Source organism: Lacerta agilis, chromosome 2 (genome assembly GCF_009819535.1).
Source record: "Lacerta agilis isolate rLacAgi1 chromosome 2, rLacAgi1.pri, whole genome shotgun sequence".
NCBI classification, from domain to species: Eukaryota; Metazoa; Chordata; class Lepidosauria; order Squamata; family Lacertidae; genus Lacerta; species Lacerta agilis.
In genome coordinates this window covers 78,480,388-78,501,896 of record NC_046313.1, presented here as the reverse complement: position 1 = coordinate 78,501,896, position 21,509 = coordinate 78,480,388, and the positions used below count along the sequence as shown (strand labels likewise).

Below are 21,509 nucleotides of genomic sequence, written 5' to 3'. Positions count from 1 at the left end.
AAGTAAGAGAAGAGGGACCGTTTTGTATATAAATCCAAGTTTGACTGCAGAATTAAAATTTAAGGATGAGGAGGGGAGAATACTAGGAGTGCAAATAGTTAAGGATAAGAAGAAAATATTATTAATAGGAATATATGCCCCGAACGATAATCAAATGTCCTTCTTTAAAAAATTATATAGAAAGTTGGAAGAGTATAGAGAAGAGGAAATGGTAATGATGGGAGATTGGAACGGGGTAACCTCATTGGAATGGGACAGATCACAAAGGGCGGTCAAACCTAGATCGGGGAGATTGCCAGTAAGTTTTTTTCAGATGGTTGAGGATTATAATCTGAAAGATGCTTGGAGGGAGAAGAATGGAAAAGAGAGGCAATACACATTTTATTCTGATGCAAAGAGGTCTTTTAGCAGAATTGATGCGATATGGGTTTCAGGTAGCCTAATACCTAAAATAAGGAAGGCAGAGATTATGCCAAAATCAATTACGGATCACAACCCAGTGATGTTGGAAATAAGGGATAATAACAAGAGAGATATAAGGTGGAGAATGAACGAGAGGTTACTAAATGATGAAAAGATTGTAATAGAGGCACAGAAAGCGATGAAAGAATTTTTTGAAATAAACATGACAAAGGACGTAGATTTGAAAGTAGTCTGGGATGCAAGTAAAGCTTTCATAAGAGGCTTTTATATAAAGCAAAATGCAATTCAGAAAAGGATAAAAGAATCCAAATTAAGGCAAATTCAACAAGAGATAGAGAAATGTGAGAAATTATTGGTTAAAACACCTAATGACATAACATTAAGCCAAAATATTAAAATATTGCAGTCCCAGTTATCTACATTATTATCAAATGAAATAGAAAGCAAGTTGAAATGGATGAAACAAAAATTTTTCGAATTAGGAAACAGACCAGGCAAGTTATTAGCATGGCAGATAAAGAAAAGACAGGAGGAAAGACAAATAAACAAAATAATATATCAGGGGAGTATATTGGATACAGAGGAAAAAATAAAAAAAGGTTTTTTGGATTTTTATTCAAAGCTATATAGCAGAGGTCGGGAATCAGTGGAAGAGATACAGGATTACTTAAAAAAAAAGAAGATACCAAAAATAAGTGAAGAAAATATGAAAACTTTGAACGAGCCGATAACAGAGACTGAAATACACCAAGCAATTATTAAACTTAAATTAGGAAAGTCACCAGGTCCTGATGGACTAGCTGCAGTACATTACAAAAAATTAGAGGACTCTATAATAGCGCCATTAAAACAAATAATGAATAAGAGCCTGAAGGAAGGGCAAATACCAACTTCTTGGCAGGAAGCAAATATTGTGTTAATACACAAACAGGGAACAGATGGAGAGTCTGTGGACAATTATAGGCCCATTTCTCTTTTAAATAACGACTACAAACTATTTGCGGGTATTCTGGCCAATAGGTTGAAGAGGGTATTAAAGGAGGTGATACACGAAGACCAAGCGGGGTTCCTGCCAAACAGACATATAAAATCAAATATGAGGGTCGTGATAGACTTAATAGAATATTTAGAATTAAGACCAAGTAAGAGAGCGGGCTTTATAATGATTGATGCTGAGAAAGCATTCGATAATCTGTCAAGAAGTTTTTTATTGAAAGTGATGGAGATGTCATCAGTAGGAGAAGACTTTTATAGAGGAATAAAATCGATTTATGAGAAACAATCGGCTAGTCTGGTAATAAATGGTGACAGAACGGAAAGCTTTTTGGTAGAGAGGGGCACCAGACAAGGGTGTCCCCTCTCACCACTGCTGTTTATTTTGCCATTGGAAATATTATTAACAAATATTAGAGAGGAAGAAGAAGTAACAGGAATAACATTAGGCAAAGAAAAATTTAAGGTCAGGGCATTTGCAGACGATATCCTAGTTACAACGGAAGACCCAGAGATAAGCATTGCTAAAGTGATTGAATTAATTGAGGATTTCGGAGGAGTATCTGGATTTAAAATAAATAGAGGTAAAACAAAACTCCTGACAAAAAATATGCAATTGAATGAGCAAAATGCGTTAGAAAAGCAATTGGGTTTACAAATTGTTAAAAAAGCTAAATACCTAGGAATAGACATAACCATGAAAAATATAAATTTGTTCAAGAATAACTATGATAAAATATGGAAGGAGATAAAGAAGGAATTTGAAAGATGGAATAGACTAAACCTATCTTTATGGGGGAGAGTATCAATTATAAAAATGAATGTACTGCCGAAGATGCTTTACTTATTCCAAACTATCCCAATTATCATTAAAGAAAACTGTTTTGACGAATGGAGGAAGGACATTACAAAATTTGTTTGGCAGGGGAAGAAACCCCGGGTAAAATACAAGCTGTTAACAGAACGGAAAGAAAAAGGAGGTATGGCGCTCCCGAATTTACAACTATATTATGAAGCTGAATGTCTAATATGGGTCAGTGACTGGATTAGATTGGAAAGGAACAGACTATTGGATCTGGAAGGATTTAATTGCAGCTTCGGCTGGCACGCGTATCTCAATTATGATAAAGCCAAGATAAATAAGGAATTTACTAATCATATTCTGAGAGGAGCACTGTATAAAGTATGGAAAAAATATGAAAGATACGCGGAAATGCAAACACCATGGTGGGTATCCCCGATAGAAGCCATCGCTAGGAAAAGATTAAATATAAATAAAATTTGGCCGACATATAGACAGTTAATAGAAAATCAGGAGGGTAAATACAAATTAAAATCATATGAGGAACTAAGAGAGTACGGAATTGACAGATGGCAGTATATACAATTGAATAGTATACTTACGGTAGACATAAAGAAAGGTTTTTCAAAGGAAACTTCCAAATTTGAAAGCGTGGTGATCAAAAATAACAAAAAAGTACTTTCGGGTGCATATAATTTGTTACTGGAGTGGGATTTAATGGGAGAAGAGGTTAAAGAGGCAATGCTAAGATGGTCCAAAGATCTGGGATATGCAATAAATTTGGAACAATGGGAGAAACTGTGGGGAAAGGATATTAGATTTACGGCTTCATACAATATTAAAGAAAATTTTTTTAAGATGCATTACAGATGGTATCTGACCCCCGTGAAACTCGCAAGTATTTACAAATTGAAGTCCAACCTGTGCTGGAGATGTGGGAAAGAGGTGGGGACGCTATTACATATGTGGTGGCAATGTGAGAATATTAAAACCTTTTGGGTGACGGTACATATTGAAATGACAAAAATGATGCAAAAAACAATGGTAAAGAAACCAGAGGTTTATCTGCTAGGTTTATTAGACGATCAAATACCAAAAGGAAAGGAAAGTGTTTTCCTGTATGCTAGCACCGCCGCCAGGATGGTGATAGCAGCAAAATGGAAGACAGAACAGGTACCAACAAAGAATGAGTGGTTAAGTAAGCTAAATGAGTATTTACTAATGGCAAAGTTAACAGCAGCAATAAGAAACCAAACACACCAAAAGTTGAAAGAACAATGGAAATGCTATGAAGAGTATATGGAAAAATACTGCTCAAAGAAAGAAGTGCTAATATGCTTGGAATAAATAGGTATGAAGGAATTCTAGGATTAACAAATTAATCGAAAGATTTAATAAAAGGAGTATAGAACAATTTAGTAATTATGAATGTACAAATAAGGTATAAATAAGTAATTAGGAACGTACAAATAAGATGTATATAGCTTTAAGGAAGTCGATAGAGTGCTGGAGGGAAGTCAGAGGGACATGGGGGGGTGGGGAGGGTGGGAATAACGGGAATGGGATGAGATCAACGATATTGTATGGTACTATGGAAATGTATAAGATGTAATGTGTGTTCTCTTTTAATCAATAAAGTTATATTTTAAAAATAAAATAAAATAAAAAAAAAAACATTATGATATTGGCAGTTTTATCTACCAGCACTATCTGCCAAGCTATCCAGATGAAACGCGATCTCTGCAATCTTTGTGCCAGACAGGCAACTCACCATGCAGTCTGCAAGCTCATCGTACCCCCTGAAATCTAGATCCTTAATCACAGAATCACCTACTACCAAGATCCCCCACATCTCCCCCCATAGGATTATTCTTGGCATGAGATGACGACTCCTCACTTTCCCCCCTCCAAGGAATGAGTCCCTTCTAAGGGATCATTCCCCACTTCCTCAGAGTGATGCACCCTTTTCCTGAGACACACCTTCTCCACAACAGCAGGGGAGTTTCCACCCAGCAGCAGAATGAAGCCATCAGGTCTCTGAAGATCTCTTCTGCAAAGAACAGTAGGAGTTTAAGCTCGCACACATAATATTTTGAAGCAAACACTTTCCATTTCACTCAAGCTCTTAAAATATATATGCATTCTACTGATCAATCATAAAAAGCTGCTTTGAGATCTGGGAAATGGAGCATAATAACACCCCAATGTAATATTAGAATATAATGTTTGGCACTCTCATTTGTGCAAAGAATATCGTGTTATTTTTGGACAGTGGGATTTTGTTTCTGTTCTTAGCCATGTTACAATTCCTCCTGGCATTCAACCTTTAGAAGCAAACATTTATCTAATCAAATCATTAACACCATACAAACCCAATTTATAAAGGCTCTCCCCCTTTCCCCTGGCCCATCTGCTGAATAAACTTACCCAAGATTTTGGGAATTACTTAATATTTTCTCTGCAGACTTCCTCTAACTCTTATTACAGTTCCCAGCTATGTAGTTATTTCATTTTAGTGTTTTTCCATAACAGTCTACTTTGGTGGAATACTAGAATGCTTACAAGTACAGTAATTTCCTACATAGGGAGAAGGAGCAGAAATCTGAGTGTGCTTCAGATTTAATATATATATATATCTGCAACAATTCCTTGTGATTAATAAACAGGAATACTTTTCTTATTCAACTGTACTTTCATCCTAAAAGAACAGGGCCTCGACACACACGTCATGGATGCAGAGATTTAAACAACTTAAACTTTAAACAGGGATTTTGTTCCCATCCGTCAAGTTTCTTTTGAGTGAAATCTGGCCTGAGCTCTTAAAAGAACAATGTGGACAATATCATCTCCATGCAAAAGTTTCACACTAGGCTGATATTCAGCAGAATACTGCCTTCATTGTAACGGAGGCATAAGATTCCACCCCCCCCCCTTAAATTTAACCATTTCTTGATTGATGTGTATGGAAATGGTGCTTGGGGAGCATTTTTTAAAATAGAAAATTAATTGTTACATATGAGAGACAGGTCATCATCTCACAACATCAGAATTTATGAGAGGGAAGGACCAGTTGTGGTTCCCTCAGGGTCTCAATGACAAAGAGAAATGAGATGTTTAAGCTTCATTGGAAATGTTTGCTTTGGTCCAATTCAACTCTTATTCAGGGCCGTCAGATTAATATACCGGTATGCAGAAAATATAACACTAAGGCAGCATAGAAGACTGTTTGACACCCAAATTATGGAGCTGCCTTCCAAAAGAGGTTCATCTGGACCCTTCACTACATACACACACACACACACACACACACACACACCCTCATACCCTTAGCTCCGAAATTCTAAGGAATGAAAAAGTCAGGGCAGTTTTGAAAGGTTGAGTCTGCCATCTTGATTGTGCCTGGTCCTTGATCTCAGGAGCCACCTTGCAAAATTTGGTGATGATATCTTGAAATCCCTCATTGCTCTCAGGCTGCGTCAAAGGTCAGCTTGAATGAATGGTACCTTCAGACCTCCTCCCCAGAACAAACCCTGCCCACCTTTGCTTGCAGAAGCCGCGTGTTCTGCTGAATAAATGTTACAAATGAAATAAGACCCAAGTTAGAACAGTGATCCTTGTCTTCAATCATAATTTTGTTTTTTCAGCCTCTCTGCCACAGGATCAGGTAACATGCCAAGGCCGCTGTTAAGTCGTTGTTGCTGGGACCCTCTTGTTATTTCAGCTTTTGAAAAACTCTTGTTGTTATTGTTGTTTCCCACTGTAGTTTCTTAAGCTGCTTGATCTTTAAAGCCCCACACAGCTCATGATCTAGGTATTTGTTGGACTGTTTCTCCCATATCAATTGTCCATTCACTGAGATCTTCATCCGAGTGTTTCCGCGATCTGAAGTGCTGCTTGGGGTGACAGGAGAAAGAGGTTTTTCATTGAAGGTTTGGCTACAACCACATCATTGTCATTTAGGTGCTAGGCAACAACATTCTTATTTTTCCAGGGGTTATTTGTGTGTGTGTGTGTGTGTGTGTGTGTGTGTGTGTTGTGGTTACTGTTTTGTTGTAAATAAAACTATTGTTTCTGGCTATATATTATTATTATTATTATTATTATTATTATTATTATTAGAATTTATATATCACCCTATACCCAGAGGTCTCAGGGCAGTTCACAGAACAATTATTTTAATTGTTATAATTATTATTTTAATTGTTATAATTATTATTTTAATTGTTTTAATTATTATATTTATTATATTGTATCTTTGTTTTTATTACATTTCTGTTAGCCAACCTGGAACATGATTGTATTGAAGATGCAGGCTATCTAAATAAATAAGGATAGCAGGGAATCATCAACTGGCCACACACTCTCTCTTTGTTCTTCTCCTAGGAAAGAAGAATGAAAATAATATGTAGAAACAGTTGTGCCTCCATGCAGAGATCAACCAGGGAAGGAAAGCAATGTAATTCTATGTCATCAAAGTCTGGTCTACACATGCAGCAGAAGGGGACGCCAGAAAAAGCTCCCTGATGTATTCAAAGAGGGGGGGGGCACATACAGGGGCCATGGCATACCCACCCTCTATATGTTCAGGCAGTGTGTGAAGGGGTTCTGCATGTGTGTGTGTTATTCATTTCATAAAATTATCTCAAAGTATAAAAAAAATCTCTTGAAGTAGTTTACAGCCAAAACTCACTGGAACTCAGTTCTGGCACCTCTGAGGTGGGCACCATTGCCATAATAAGAGAACAAAGGAGGTGTTCACGGTGAGTCCTGCCACATCTTTTCCCAGAAAAAATAGCACTGAGTTTACAAACAATAAAACAGTAAAAGGGGGGGGGGTTGTTATTACAAGCCTCCTTTATGACACACAAAAGTCAATATATGAACACAGATTAAAATTACTTGATGTATGCACAAGACAGCCCCTTTCATATGACAGCCAAACATGGTTGGGGCTGGCCAAGTGTAAGAGATCAGCAACCCTTCCATGGGTTCTCATTCTTGCAGTTGGTCATCTGAACTTCTCCAAGAGTGAATGGGGCAGTAAGTATCAGTTCAGATTGCTGGTGTTAAAAATGCTAGGAACATTTTTTTACTGTATGCTTTGGAACCCCACCCCCACCCCTGTCTGAAGTGGTGTAATCCAGTTAGGATCCCACCACCCCATTCCAAAGTTAAGGCTGAAATTGTATACCTACAAGAGAGTAACTTCTAGCACAATCATGGGGATTGATTTACTTTCAGATCATTGCATGTAGGTTTGGGATGCAAGGCAAATTTGAGTACTTGCCTGCATGCTGGAACCATATTCTCGGGGATTCAGCAGCCCACTTACCTTTAAACATCTGTTCAGTTGAGCCAAAAAGGCATCCAAGTGGCTTTTAGAGTTTGTGGTTATATATGGAACACAGAATACGCTTTCAGTTCCAGAGTGCTTTTGAGTTTTGCTTTGCTGAAACACTATCTTGTTGGTAATTATCTGTCTGGTGAAGTCTTGTTTTTCCTTTTTTGCCTTCCTTTTTTTTGCAGTGAGAAAATGTATCCGTTTTATCTAACCAGGGCTAGTCATAATAACTATCCCTTTCTTACATATAAATTTGCTATCATTCTTTCGCATGCTTGAATGTTCTCCCACCTGTCCTCAATTTAATCCACAAATGTAAAGCCATAAATCTTCATGACGTTTTGGCAGAAATCACCCTCTTTTTTTTCTTTAGACGACTCCTTTAGGAAACGCTGAATCCAGGTGTTTGGTTTTTGCATAAGCTGCTGCAAAATGAGAATTTCAACATGACTATGTGCAAATAAAGGTAGAAGGAATGATGTTTGAATGATCGGAAAAGCAGGACAAAGTTTGTCCTCAGGTTTTATACAGGCCATCCACACCTTAAGTTAAGTTCAGGCAGCAAAAATTATAATTACAGCACCATCTGTTAAGAGGAAAATTTAACGTTAAGCTGCTTCTTTTTGAATAATAAAAAAGGATACTCGGTTTTGGCCATGTGTACTTTATTTATAAGAAGCACACATTGCACTTGAAAGTCTCTTATTTCGACAAAAAAGGAATGAAAAATGGGATGCAAACTTCTCAAAACAAAGAGAGTTTGGACAAAGAGAGTAAAGAGAAGGGGGGGGGAAGATGAAACAACTTGGTATTTTCTCTCTCTCCACCAGATGGTTTCCAAACCACTTGAAAACCCTATCACACATGTCTTTTGAACAAAATGAACACAGTGTAACCCCCTGTTTCCAAGTGCCAGGAGAAGGGTGAAGGGTTCTTACAAGCACTGAGAGCTCCTGAGCACCTTCTGGAATCTTACTGCTTTTAAGGCCAGCAAAAGCAACATATTTGCCACCATTTGCCAGTTTACGGCAGGGCTTTGGGAGACGTCTTATGGTCCCTCTAGTGGGGAATCCAGCCCTATTTTATTGATTGATTGATTATTGATTGATTGATTGATTGATTGATTATTGCATTTCAATGCCACATTTTCCTCCAAGGAATCACACAATTGCAGCATTGCAGAGTTGGAAGGGATCCCGAGGATCATCTACTCCAACCTCCTGCAGTGCAGGAATCTCAACTAAAGCATCCATGGCAGATGGCCATCCTACCTCTCCTTAGAAAACTCCAAGGAAGGAGAGTTCACCACCTCTCGTCCGTTCCACTGTCAAAAAGGAATCTCCTTTCTTGCAACTTGAATCCATTGGTTTGGGTCCTATCCTCCAGAGCAGGAGAAAACAAGCTTGCTCCACCTTCCATGTGACAGCTCTTTAAATATTTGAAGATGGCTATCATATCTCCTCTCAGTCTCCTCCCTCAACTGTACCTCATAAGGCTTGGTTTCCAGGCCCTTGGTCACCTTGGCTGCCCCTCCTCTGCACACGTTCCAGCTTGCCGGTATATTTCTTAAATTGTGACAACTGTATTTCAGGTGTGGTGTGACCAAGGCAGAATAGAGCGGTGCCATTACTTCCTTTGACCTGGATACCAGACTTCTGTTGATGCAGCCTCGAGTAGCACTAGCTTTTTTTGCTGCTGCATCACACTGGCGATTCCAGTATAAGGCAGTTTCCTACAATCCTATTCCTTTAGGGGAGAGACACTTGTGTGATTTTCTGCCTCAGGTGTCAAATAACCTAAGTTGACACTATGTATTTGTTGCTCTGCCTTGGGCAGAAACATGTCTTAGGTTGGCTCTGCCCGGGCTGGATTAGCGTAGGGGATCCAGCCACCTGCACATAAGCAGTGATGGCATGATTCCTAAGCAGCTGCCGTGTAAAAGGTTTCATGTGCTCCCATGCATGAGCACCCACCCAATAAATCATGAACATTGTGTTGTGGTGGCTCCCAGAAGTGCAACCACAGATGGCTAATATTGGCCATCGCACAGGAGGCTGTAATGCAGGGATGGGATGGGAAACCTTTTCTCACTGTCCTTCCACCCAAAATGCAGGGGTGGGTGGGAGTTGTAGTCAGTCTTACAATGCCTGGAGGATTATAGGTTCCTCATATTGTTGCAACATTCTTCCACCAGCTCTGTGAATTGACTGAACTGCAGGTGTGCGTATGTGCTTTTGTGTGTGGTCAGACCACACCATTGTCAAAGAACCTATCTGGAATGCTGAATTCACTTTGTGTTTGTATTTTCAGCTCTGAAGCATCAAATGTCAGGGAATGTGGTTTATTCCACAATAAATGTCCTTAGAAAAAAGCTTTCTTTTTTCTCTTTCTTTCTTTCTTTCTTTCTTTCCTGAAGCCAGTCTGCAGGGGACATACTGATATTTGGTCCTCAAAATGTTCCCATAGAGGTATGGGCTACAATTGCTTTTTTGGCATCACCAAGACAATTTAAAATCCTCATTTCCCACGAGCTGACTTATTCAAGGAGTATTTCTGGTGGCAAGGAAGCCTGCTGATTGTCCTAATCTCCTGACGATGTGAAACAAAAATTCCCCTTATGCTCCTTGCTTACAGCATAAGAGACTTCATTGTCCGTTTCTCACAACACACACAAACAACAGAATCAACCCCCTGCTTGCAAACAGGAGGGAAGTTTTTATTCTTAACTATTAAGTTCATGTTGGCTTTTTCCTTTTAAATAGGCAGGCTTCCCCTGGGTTGAGAGTGATAGGGGTTTTGTGTTGCCAAAAATAGACTCATATTCTACCATTGAAGGGGAGGAATAGTGTTACTGTTTAGCAGTAACACATTTACAGTTCACTGCAAGAGCTCAGAATGGTATAGAGATTAAAATGGCTTTTTATTGAGAAAACATTTATGCAGGCTTGGTGCTCCTTGTGATGAGCTCATACCACGTGTATACTGTAAGGGACAAAGCCCAGCTAATACAGACTCTCTCTCTCTCTCTCTCTGTGTGTGTGTGTGTGTGTGTGTAACACATCTATAGTGGTACCTCTGGTTACGAATGGGATCCGCTCCGGAGCCCTGTTCGTAACCCGTGACGTCCGTATCATGAAGCGCCGCATCTGCGCATATGCGTGATGCGATTTGGCGCTTCTGCGCATGCGTGTGATGTCATTTGACGCGTCTGTGCATGCGTGAACTGCCAAACCCGGAAGTAATGCATTCCGTTACTTCCGGGTCACCGCGGTGCATAACCCGAACGTACGCATCCCACAGTGTACGTAACACGAGGTATGACTGTAAACATAAGTCCAATTGAATGTGGAGCTTAGTTTTATGCAGATATTTATAAGAATGCCCTGCAATCCTATGCCCAGCACCTACTAACCTGGGACTAAGTTCCATTGGAGATTACTTCTGAGCAGACATATATAGGGTTGCACTCTTTAGTTTACATTTCAGTAACACAGGAAATGAATATGTTCAGTGGCAGAGGTCCTCCACAATGGCAGTGGAGCCTATGGTGGAGGCAGTGCCGGATTTATGTATAAGCTAAACAAGCTATGGCTTAGGGCCCCACTCTCTTGGGGGCCCCAAAAAAATTTACAGGGGAAAAAACCTGGATGTACATTTCCAAAATATAAGATAAAAAACAAATAAAATAAAACCTTTATACAGCAACAGTGTTTGGTGTTGTGTAGGCTCCTATGATGTAATTTATGGGCCCCGCCTGCTCACCTGCTACCTAAAATATCACTGGTTTTCTCATTTCTATATCAATTACTTTGATAAAATACATATTTTGTTATGTGCAAATGGCTTTAGATACCTATTAGGTCCATAAATTACCATATAGCATATATTCAACACAAAAACAGCAACAATTTGTTGTTGACAAAGGACAGCTGGACATATAAAGAGCCCCATTACCTTCAGTAGCTTAGGGCCTCATCAAACCTAAATCCAGCCCTGGGGGGCAGCTGCCCCGGAGGAGAAGGTGGTGAGGAGGCAGAACTGGGACATCCTGCACTTCAAACAGAAGCCGGGGCAGCTTCTGTGAATTCATGGTGTCCCTATTAATTTGGGGCAATTGAGAGATCTGGCATTATGACAACCACTTCAAACAGTCATGGCTTCCCCCAAAGCATTATGAGAGCTCTGGTTTGTTAAGGATGCTGTAAGTTTTTAGGAGGTCCCTATTCCCCTCAAAGAGCTACAATTCTTAGAGTACTTTAATAATCAATCCCTCTTCACCGGGAACTCTGAGAACTGTAGCTCTGGGAGGAGAATAGAGGTGTCCTAACAACTCACAGCATCTTTAATAAACTACAGCTCCCTTAATTCTTTGAGGGAAGCCATGACTGCTTAGAATGATACCATAGTGCTTTAAATGTCTGATCTCTACTAGGGCTGCCATACGTGCGAAATTTCCCAGACACAACCAGTATTCGGCCTTCAGAAATAGCGTGCGGACAGAAATCGCTGAAATGCCTATGTCAGAAGTGTAAATTTTGGCAAATTTCCTTAAAAATAGCTCAGAACTTCTTTTTTTTCTGAGACTGCGAAAAAAAGCTCAACTTTTGTGTTTGAAACGTGACAACCTAAATTAAGCATTCTTGATGAATATTCCTCCTGATTTACTTGCAGGGTGTTTTTATGTCTTCCCGCTAATCATTTGTTCCTCCCACACTTCCGTGCATTTTCCCATTGCTTTCTTAACCACAAAATGACTTTTTAAAAACAAACAAACAAGTATATTTGTTGTGCCAAGGTGACAGAATGCTTTAATGCACGTTAACTGCGCAAACCTAAATTTCCGATAGGCGCTTGAATTCCTCCCACAAAGTCTGCAGGCAATATTGTGGCTCAGGCAAATCCATGAAGGAAAAAACCAGACAAATGTTTAAGCAGGAATGAGCCTGCTAAAGGATTTTTTCTTTTTAAGGAAAATTTGTATTGGGTTTATTTATAAAAATGCATAATTTAAAGCCAGTTTTGTGTGTGGGCCTCACTCATTATTTTTGAGCATTTGTGTTAGTATCCATGGGATTTGGCATATGAGAAATCTTCACTAGGAAATTTATAATCACATGCCACTCACTTTAATGACTTTGTTTCAAAAATATACATAGAATGTGCCTTTTATCTGACAAATGCTTTTAAAACTCTCATTAAGAGCAATATTTGTAAAACCTGATGTGTATAATGAATAATTATATGACTAGAGCAAGTATTTCCCATTCCAAAAGAAAATTAGTAACATAATAAACTCTATGCCTATGCAGTCCAATAAAATTGATGGAATAACTAATTCTCCTCTAAAGTGCATCTGCTACATAAGTGCCAAAGAAAGCACAATTCATGTCTGTTTTATTGGAGTCCCTGGGCCGACAGAGTCATTTATGCTGGTGTAAAATAGGAGAACATCTGCCAGCACTGTAAATAAGTGGAAAATTCTCACTCGGTAGCATTTAACCGCTGCTATTTCACACTCACTCACTTCCCAGTGGGAAGACCAGACACACCCACCCAACAATAAAGGGGAACGCAGGACCGTTTGCTTCTTAAGGACCTCAAAACAACATTGTGCTCCCAGTTTCTGACCTCATGGAGAATTCTCAAGAGAGTTTTGACTGAATTAAATACAGCCTGATCTTACGTAGCAAATGTTGTGTCATGCTTAGAGCATCAGTTCAGGATTAGGGATGGGCAAATCTGTCCATTTTGGTTTCTGTCAGTTTCTCATTTTTTCCACTCTAAGTTCAGCTCTCCACACTAGTTTGCAATTATTATGATTATTATTTTTTAAAGGCCTCAACGAAAATGCACCAGTATTTTAGCGGTAATTTCTCCTAATAGTTTTGTCTAATACACACTTGGAGGGGGGAATTGCTCTAAAGCAAGCCATCTATATGCATTTTTCTGGATGCTTCAACCAAGTATATTCACTTTTGTACATTTTACTTGACTAGAGAAGCTGCATGACAAAATTCGGAGAAGTGCAAATTTCAAAGGACGGCTGTGCTGTAGCTCCCATATTGTTTGGGGAAGTGCAAATCAGATGAGATTGTCTTTAAATGTGAACTGAATCAAATTTCTACCCCATTCCTTGTTAGGCCTAGGAAGGCTTTAGTTCAGGATTGGTTAACTTGTGGCCTATATGGGGATGCTTTTATGAGATTTAAAATACAGCTCCAGCACCCTTCAGCAGAAATCCTGCCACCTTTTCTCAGCATGTGCTCCTGCAGTCCCCAGGAACCTATTTATCTTGCATTCAGATGCCACTCTAGCCATTGCCACACAAACTGCAGATTTTCCCATAGCAATCCAAGAGGCAGCATGTTTTCAACAACTGCCCATCATATTTTGTGATAATTACACTTCCTATATTTTTATAAGATGATCAAATTATAAAGTTACTGGGGGGAGGGGTGTCTTTCAGTTATGTGGGCCTAACAGGGGTCAGCAAACTTTTTCAGCAGCGGGCCGGTCCACTGTCCCTCAGACCTTGTGGGGGGCTGGACTATATTTTGAAGGGGGGGAAATGAACAAATTCCTATGCCCCACAAATAACCCAGAGATGCATTTTAAATAAAAGCACACATTCTACTCATGTAAAAACACCAGGCATGCCCCACAAATAACCCAGAGATGCATTTTAAATAAAAGGACAATTCTACTCATGTAAAATCATGCTGATTCCCGGACCGTCCACGGGCTGGATTTAGAAAGTGATTGGGCTGGCTCTGGCTCCCAGGCCTTGGTTTGCCTACCCATGGCCTATAAAAATTCAAGTGTGCTCCAAAGGTTTGCTTTTTGCTCCTTAAACTACAGGGAAATGGTTTGATCCAGGCTGTAGTGAACTGCAACCCCAAGCGTTCACATAATTGTTTCAGCATTCCAAAATTGCCATCACCAGCCCAACAACAAGCATATCCACCATGGTTAAAAATGCTCATGTGAAAAGGCACCTTTTCTTAACCACAAAGGACGAATCCCAAACTACAACCTGTTGCAGAGTGCTGTCAAGTGAAATAATACGTTGATGTGAGTGTCTCTGATAATATGATGCCATAGCTTCAGGAAGGCATGTACGATCCTTGATTTGTTGACAGAATAAGGCCAACACCCTTGGCTTTGAGAAATTTCATTCTCTCTGGGAGATGTTTTGCTCTGTAACATATTACTATTAGATATCTTAGAATATATATTCCTCGGCTTAGCGTGCTTAGGTTAATTCTGGCACGCAGGAAGTTCAGCTCTGGATCTGCTCCAAGTTGCACCCTCCCCTAGAGGGCAAAGATTTTGCTACCATCGCCCATGCCTTGGGAGTCTCCTGGATCAGTTACGGCAAAGGGACTCTACCCAGTGCTTCCCTTGAAAAAATCTCTGGGTAGATCTGCTGCAGTAGACCACAGAAAGTATATTATACAAGTCCTAGGTGTACTTGAAAAGCTTTGGGTGACAGCTCCAGAATGCAAAAAGAAAGGGGTGGAACAGCCTTAACAGTAGGTAAGGAAATTTATCATATTCCTTACATTGCACATAACATGCATTTTTTGTTTTTGTTTCAGTAGTAATAATAGCAACAACAACAACTTTTGTTCTACTTGTCCTTCTTCATTCAAACATTTTAGAGTTCCACAAGCCACAGCCTAAATTCACTATTGGCTCAAATACTCATTTACCAAGGAAATGGTTGGAAGGGAAGCAAACTGAGACTATAAACCATACTCTATTTTTGTTAATTAAAATTTAATCCAGCCCCCCTAATAAATGAATAGAATTCAACATACCAGTGTAAATCTAAAATTACCTTCCTGAAACCCATTATATGGATGCAAACTAAACCAATGTGGCCTATTTTCCTGTAATTTATGCAACATTTAAACCAGAGATTCTGCTTTTTTCTCCCCTTGAATCAGACTGGAAAAAGAAAACTTAAATATCTATCTGCTCACATGCAGTTTGAGAATTAGGGCCTCTATCACCACATTATGGAATGTTTTCCTAATTCAGACTGTATAAATAAATATTACAAAATGGTTTTTGGACTCTGCCTTGTCTGTTATGGAGACCAAAAGCCTTCCTGCTTCCAGAGAGAGCCACTGGAGCTTGCTTTACATTCACAGCCTTTGTCAGGCTAGCAGCCAGCCAATGGACAACTTATTGAAAATCATCTCAGAATATTCTATACCCCATAATACATTAAAATTCAATTTATGGATAGTGAAAGGGGGAACCTACCCAGTGGAAATGTGACAACAGCAAAAACTGTAATGCAAAAACAACAACTGAGGTAGTTTATCACAAAATAAATTTCTCCTACAGTCCTAATGATAACTTACTAACTTAAATAAATATAGCCTATAACTTAATTCCTCTCACAAAGCTATTCTGGAAAAGCTACACTGCCTGTTTAAAAAGCTAAGAAATATACAAATGCAAGAGAGTAGCTTGCTGAGATGAAACACTAGATTTAAAGTTTTCACTACTGATCTGAATTACACATTCTGACAGGCCATCATTTTATTTCAAGAGTTACTGTATAATGCTCAACTCCATAGATGACAATACCCAATCATTATTTCAATATGCTATAGACAGGCATTATTATTTTGTTCCCTGGAGCTAGCAGGTTTATTTTCCCTCTCATTGAAACCAATGGGGTTGGGAGTGAGCAAGAACAAAAAACAAAAAACAAAAAAAAAGGTTTGGAGAAGTGCTGGGGAAAGTGCTCCTTTCATCTTCTCTCCTGGCCAGTATGAGGTCTGCAGAGGTTATGAAGTGGTGATTCCTTGCCATAGGCTCTCCTCCCTCAGTCTCCTTCTGCAGGCAAACCTCTTCCCACAGAAATCCAGAATGAGATCAGCAGATGACGAGGCTCTGACTAAATATAGCTTCTAAAACAAGGCGTCAAAGTAATGCCAATAAAAGCATATGGAATATGTCTCTTGGCCACTGGATGTCACTGATGACCTCAGAAATACAATGGGGAATATACTCCACTCCTAAGCTCTGCACAGGTGAAGAAAACAGGAGAAGAAATTGTCAGCTTTTTATTTTAACACGTTGCTCTTCTCCTAAACATTTTGGGAAGGCCCCAGGTGGCCCCAGGAAGGAGAATCTTTCAGTGCTATCATTAGTTCTTATCTATGCACTTATTTCTCTTGGTGTGGAACAAATGACATTTTTGCAGGTAATTAGGAAAACCCAAGAATATGAAGACGGAACAGGGCTCATCTGTTTTCGCTGTATGAATTGTTGGGACAAGCTGTAATTAATAAATAATAATAATAAATTTTTATTTATACCCCGCCACCCCTGGCCAGAACCGGGTTGAGGGCGTCTAACACCAATAAAATTACAATAAAACGTAAAAGAAAAGAAAAAGACAGTTAATTAAAATACGGGTTAAAATACAATTTAAAATGCAGCCTCATTTTAGTAGTAGCCCATAAATCAAAACCATAAGGGGAGGGAAACATAAGGGTCAGACTGAGTCCAAACCAAAGGCCAGGCAGAACAGCTCCGTCTTGCAGGCCCTGCGGAAAGACGTCAAATCCCGCAGGGCCCTGGTCTCTTGTGACAGAGCGTTCCACCAAGTCAGGGCCAGTACTGAAAAGACCGTGGCCCTAGTTGAGACCAATCTCACCACCTTGTGGCTTGCGACCTCCAAAGTGTTGTTATTTGTGGACCTTAAGGTCCTCAATGGAGCATACCAGGAGAGGCGTTCCCATAGGTACGAGGGTCCTAGGCCTAGTTTCATTAGGACCAGGGGGCTCTTTAAAAAAATGTCTGTGTTACAAGCAGATTAGCATGGCTCCCTGCTCACATGCTTGCAGTAATACTGGCCTTAAAAAAAAATCATCCAGTATTACTGCAAGCATGTGAGCAGGGAGCCATGCTAATCTGCTTGTAACACTACACCACACTACACCACAAGTTGCTGCAGGATCCTGATCCCCATTAATTTCACATGATGGAAACTGATCCACATGAACAAAAGATCCATGCCCTCTGCTCAATTGAATCAGGAAGCTATTGCATGTAGAGGACTTCCTGCCTCTAGAACAGGGTAGCCAGCATGGCTTCTTCCAGATGTGGTCAGACTCCAACTCCCATCAGCCCCAGGCAGCATGACCAATGCTCAGGGATTATGGGAGTTGTTTTCCAACAACATCTGGAGGGCCACAGGCTCCCAACTTCCTGCTCTAAAAGTTAGGTTGCTTGATTTGGGCAAATATTTCTGGAGTGCTTTAAGCCACAGCTCAACATGGCTGATAGGGAATGGAATAGGAACAAAGAACACCATACAGGTTGCCTCCAAACTGAAAATATTTTTCAGCAGGGATTCACGCACCTACCATAACTTTACACAATTAAAGTGGGTTAAGTGCTCTGTCACCCTAGCACAACAAATCCACTTAAAAACACACAACACAGACATTTTGCAGTTAGGAAAGTGGTGGGGAATGCATTGTATAGCATGGATGAATGATATGCATAGCTCACAAACAAATCGGAAGGAATGTTCACTAAAGACTGGACATAGTCAAACCTGCTCATAAGCTTTGTGCAAGCAAATCAGGATGAAATGCCTGATGAACAGGTCTGAAGGAGACCACAGTCCACATGGCTGACTTCCCAAAGAAAGTGCAGGGGGTCCTTGGAGAAAAGGCGTAGGCTATCTTTGGGATTGCTTCTTATTCTTCTTGCCACCTGAAGGGGAGTGCAGAAAACTGACTTTTGAGCATGCTTAGGGGAAAACCATCAATGCTCTCAGGATCTGATGGCTCTTTTCTCTAGCATTACATCCCACCTCTCCCTCTTCCCCAAGTAAGCCTCACCTGCCCATAAACATCTAGAAGAGTCTGCAAGGGACATCTATTGCAGCTGTGCGACAACAATGAATTAGAGCGGTCTAACAAGTGATCTGGATTGGGCTAAAAAGCCCTGCACATTTTGAATATTCAAGGGTTAATGATAATCACACTAAGTGTGCATTTAGAGAAACATAAAACAGATGTTCGTATCAAAATATGATGTTTTTCCTCTTAAGAGCTAAACATGAAAAAGATGTTAAGCTGAAACATGCATGCTAATAGTTCTCTTCAAACAATTTAGTATTTTTCAGATGCGAAGATATTCTGAAATGCATGGTCTGAGCAAGAGTGGGTAGCTTTTAGAAAGGCAACGTTATCTGGAACTAATGGACCTGCTGCTTTCTATCAATGGGGAAGGTTTTCCCTAGAGGGTTATGTCTCACCATTGAATTTTCCTTATGCATTCACTTATTAATCACTCTGAAGATTACTGCAACACACACACACACACACACACACACACATCTATATCATGTGGCAAACAGATTATGCCCTTGGGGTATGTAAGTATCTACATAATATGGAAAATGCAAATGTTATTTAGAGGACAGAGCTTGTGGGGGGGGGGTAACCAAATCACATTTTAGTCACAATTTAAGATGTTGGGTTTTACTTAAGCATCTTTCAATGACTTGAACAAAATGTACCTATAGAGTTCACTTATTTACCCTTTTCCCTTTCTTTTTCTCTTTTGCTGTATTTTGCTGTATGAAGTATATCTCTCAAGAGCCAATTATTCCATCCACAGTGTTTTAAAAGGCAAGTCACAAAAGCAGGATGCTTTCATTGAACAATACTGTATTTATCTACTTCATGTTAACAGTAATGTCAGATTTGAAGTGAAATGAATTTTCATGTGGAGAAGCATTCATATATGCTGTCTTCACAAGCATGAAGTCCAATCCATGAAAATATGCTAGATGTTAGGATTGCTTTCTTAGTCTGCCCAGGTACTAACTACTGATGGGCAACTTCAAGCCCCTGTTCATCCTTCTTATGGTTCATAAATCTAGATGTGGACCAGAAAGTCTTGCAAATAGAGGACTGTCCACTGTAAAGTAGGAAACATCACCACCCTAGGCAGGCTTAAATCTAGCTGCTTCAATATAAACTCCAAAACATGGGCTTCCTGTTTTATCCAGGAACAAACTGAGACCTTCCCTGTGCCCTGAATTGCCTCTACGGCAGTGCAACGTTTTCCTGAATTTGCAAATGGCGCTTGATAGAGTTCTCTTTGCAATTGCCTGGTGGGAAACTGGAATGAGCAACTGGATTGCTCCTTATCTTGCAAAGAGCTTATGGCAGCTGACAAGGTCCGCCCGGCAGAAGGAATAATTAAAAACTTGGCAAGAGCAGCCACCGAAGCAGGCAGACAAATAAAACAGAATGGGTTTTTCAAGCAATAAGCACGGCAAGAGCAGTGCTGAGCAGCAAATGTAAACAGAGAAGCAGATAGTGAAATTGCTGGACTGTGCAAGCGTTTTCTTCTGCTGGTTGTGTGTGTGTGTGTGTGTTTAAACTTCATGCAAGTGGCAAAATGGCAACTGGTTCTGCATGTGTGAAAAGATATTGCACAAAGCTCCCACGTTTAAGAACATGCAAATGACATTTTAATAGCAAAAACAATGTTCATCTGCAATGCCCACATACATAGTATTTTTTTTTAAATTAGTGCTGTGAGAACTTAGGAAAGCTTATCAGGCAAGATAAAGGGTAGGTTGTGCATTATGGAAAGGCCACCCAAATGCACTAGCGCAAAGGAGGAAAAGCAAAGGTAAAAATGCAAGTAGATGAGGGGTGGGGGAAGGAAACCAAGATCTCACAATGGAAGACAAATGCTCATTACTCCATCACATTTGGGCTTATGTTATTGGAGCTACTTATGCTTCAAAACTACACTAGTGTGGGAAAAGAAGCAATTACAGAGCTGATGGAAGATAGGCATAAGGTTCTGCCTCCACTATGGGAGACAGCATGCCTTTGGATTCATGACTGTGGAGAGGGCTGTTGCTCTCAGGTCCTACTTGTGGGCTTCCCACAGGCATCTGGTTGGCCACTGTGAGAACAAGATGCTGGATTGGATGGGCCATTGGTCTCTTCCAGCAGGGCTCTTGTTACATTCTTTGATGTACAGTATGCACCCAATGGAAGTGGGCTCGGCCCTCTAGCCCATGAGACTGTGCTGCAATAAATATACTAGTCTTTCTGGTGTCTATTCTGTTCTGTTCTGTTCTATTCTATATGCTGATTTTAATTTGTTTTAGCTGCTTGGTTTTCTAGTTGAGGTTTGTTGGTGGGGTTTCTGCTGTTTCAATTTCAGTTCTTTGGGTTTTGTTTTGTTTTTAATGTTTCTGTTATGAACTGTAGTTTGCATTTTATTATTTATGTTAGCTGGCCAGAGAACTCGGTTGGATGGGTGGTGTACAAATGTAATAAATAAAATACAGTTACGAACTTAATTCGTTCTGCAGGTCCATTCTTAACCTGAAACTGTTCTTAACTAGAGGTGTGCTTTTGCTAATGGGGCCTCTTGCTGTCGCTGTGCCGCTGGCACACGATTTCTGTTCTCATCCTGGGGCAAAGCTCTCAACTCGAGGTAACTCTTCCAGGTTAGCGGAGTTTGTAACCTGAAGCGTTTGTAACCTGAGGCGTTTGTAACTCGAGGTACCACTGTATAACAAATTACACGTAAAAGCTTGCTTCCTCCTTTGCATTGCCCTACCGTGGAGGCTGTGGATTACTTACAAGTTAACGCAACACACTTCAAAGGAAAATGCATACTGAAAACCTAAGAACAGAGACCAAAACACAGACAACCTGGCTTGCTCTGGTTGCTGTGTCAACCTTTTTGAAGGACAACAGAAATCTTGAGAATGTTTTGCTAATATGGAAAACCTGGTAGAAAGAAATGGGTGGTTTGTGCGTGCATGTGTTTGTTTGGTGGTGGTGGTGGGGAGGAGTCTGGAACGTGATGCATCATTTAACATCTTTGCTTTTAGCATCCTCTCCATTAGAACAAGTTCACTAGGCGGTTCTGGTT

General features: G+C 40.0%; 1 pseudogene; it reads left to right on the top strand.

Annotated features, from left to right (window-relative positions):
• The first annotated feature begins 313 nt into the window (after positions 1–313).
• The window catches only part of LOC117042323, a 97,728-nt pseudogene continuing 76,532 nt past the window's right edge, over positions 314–21,509 (top strand).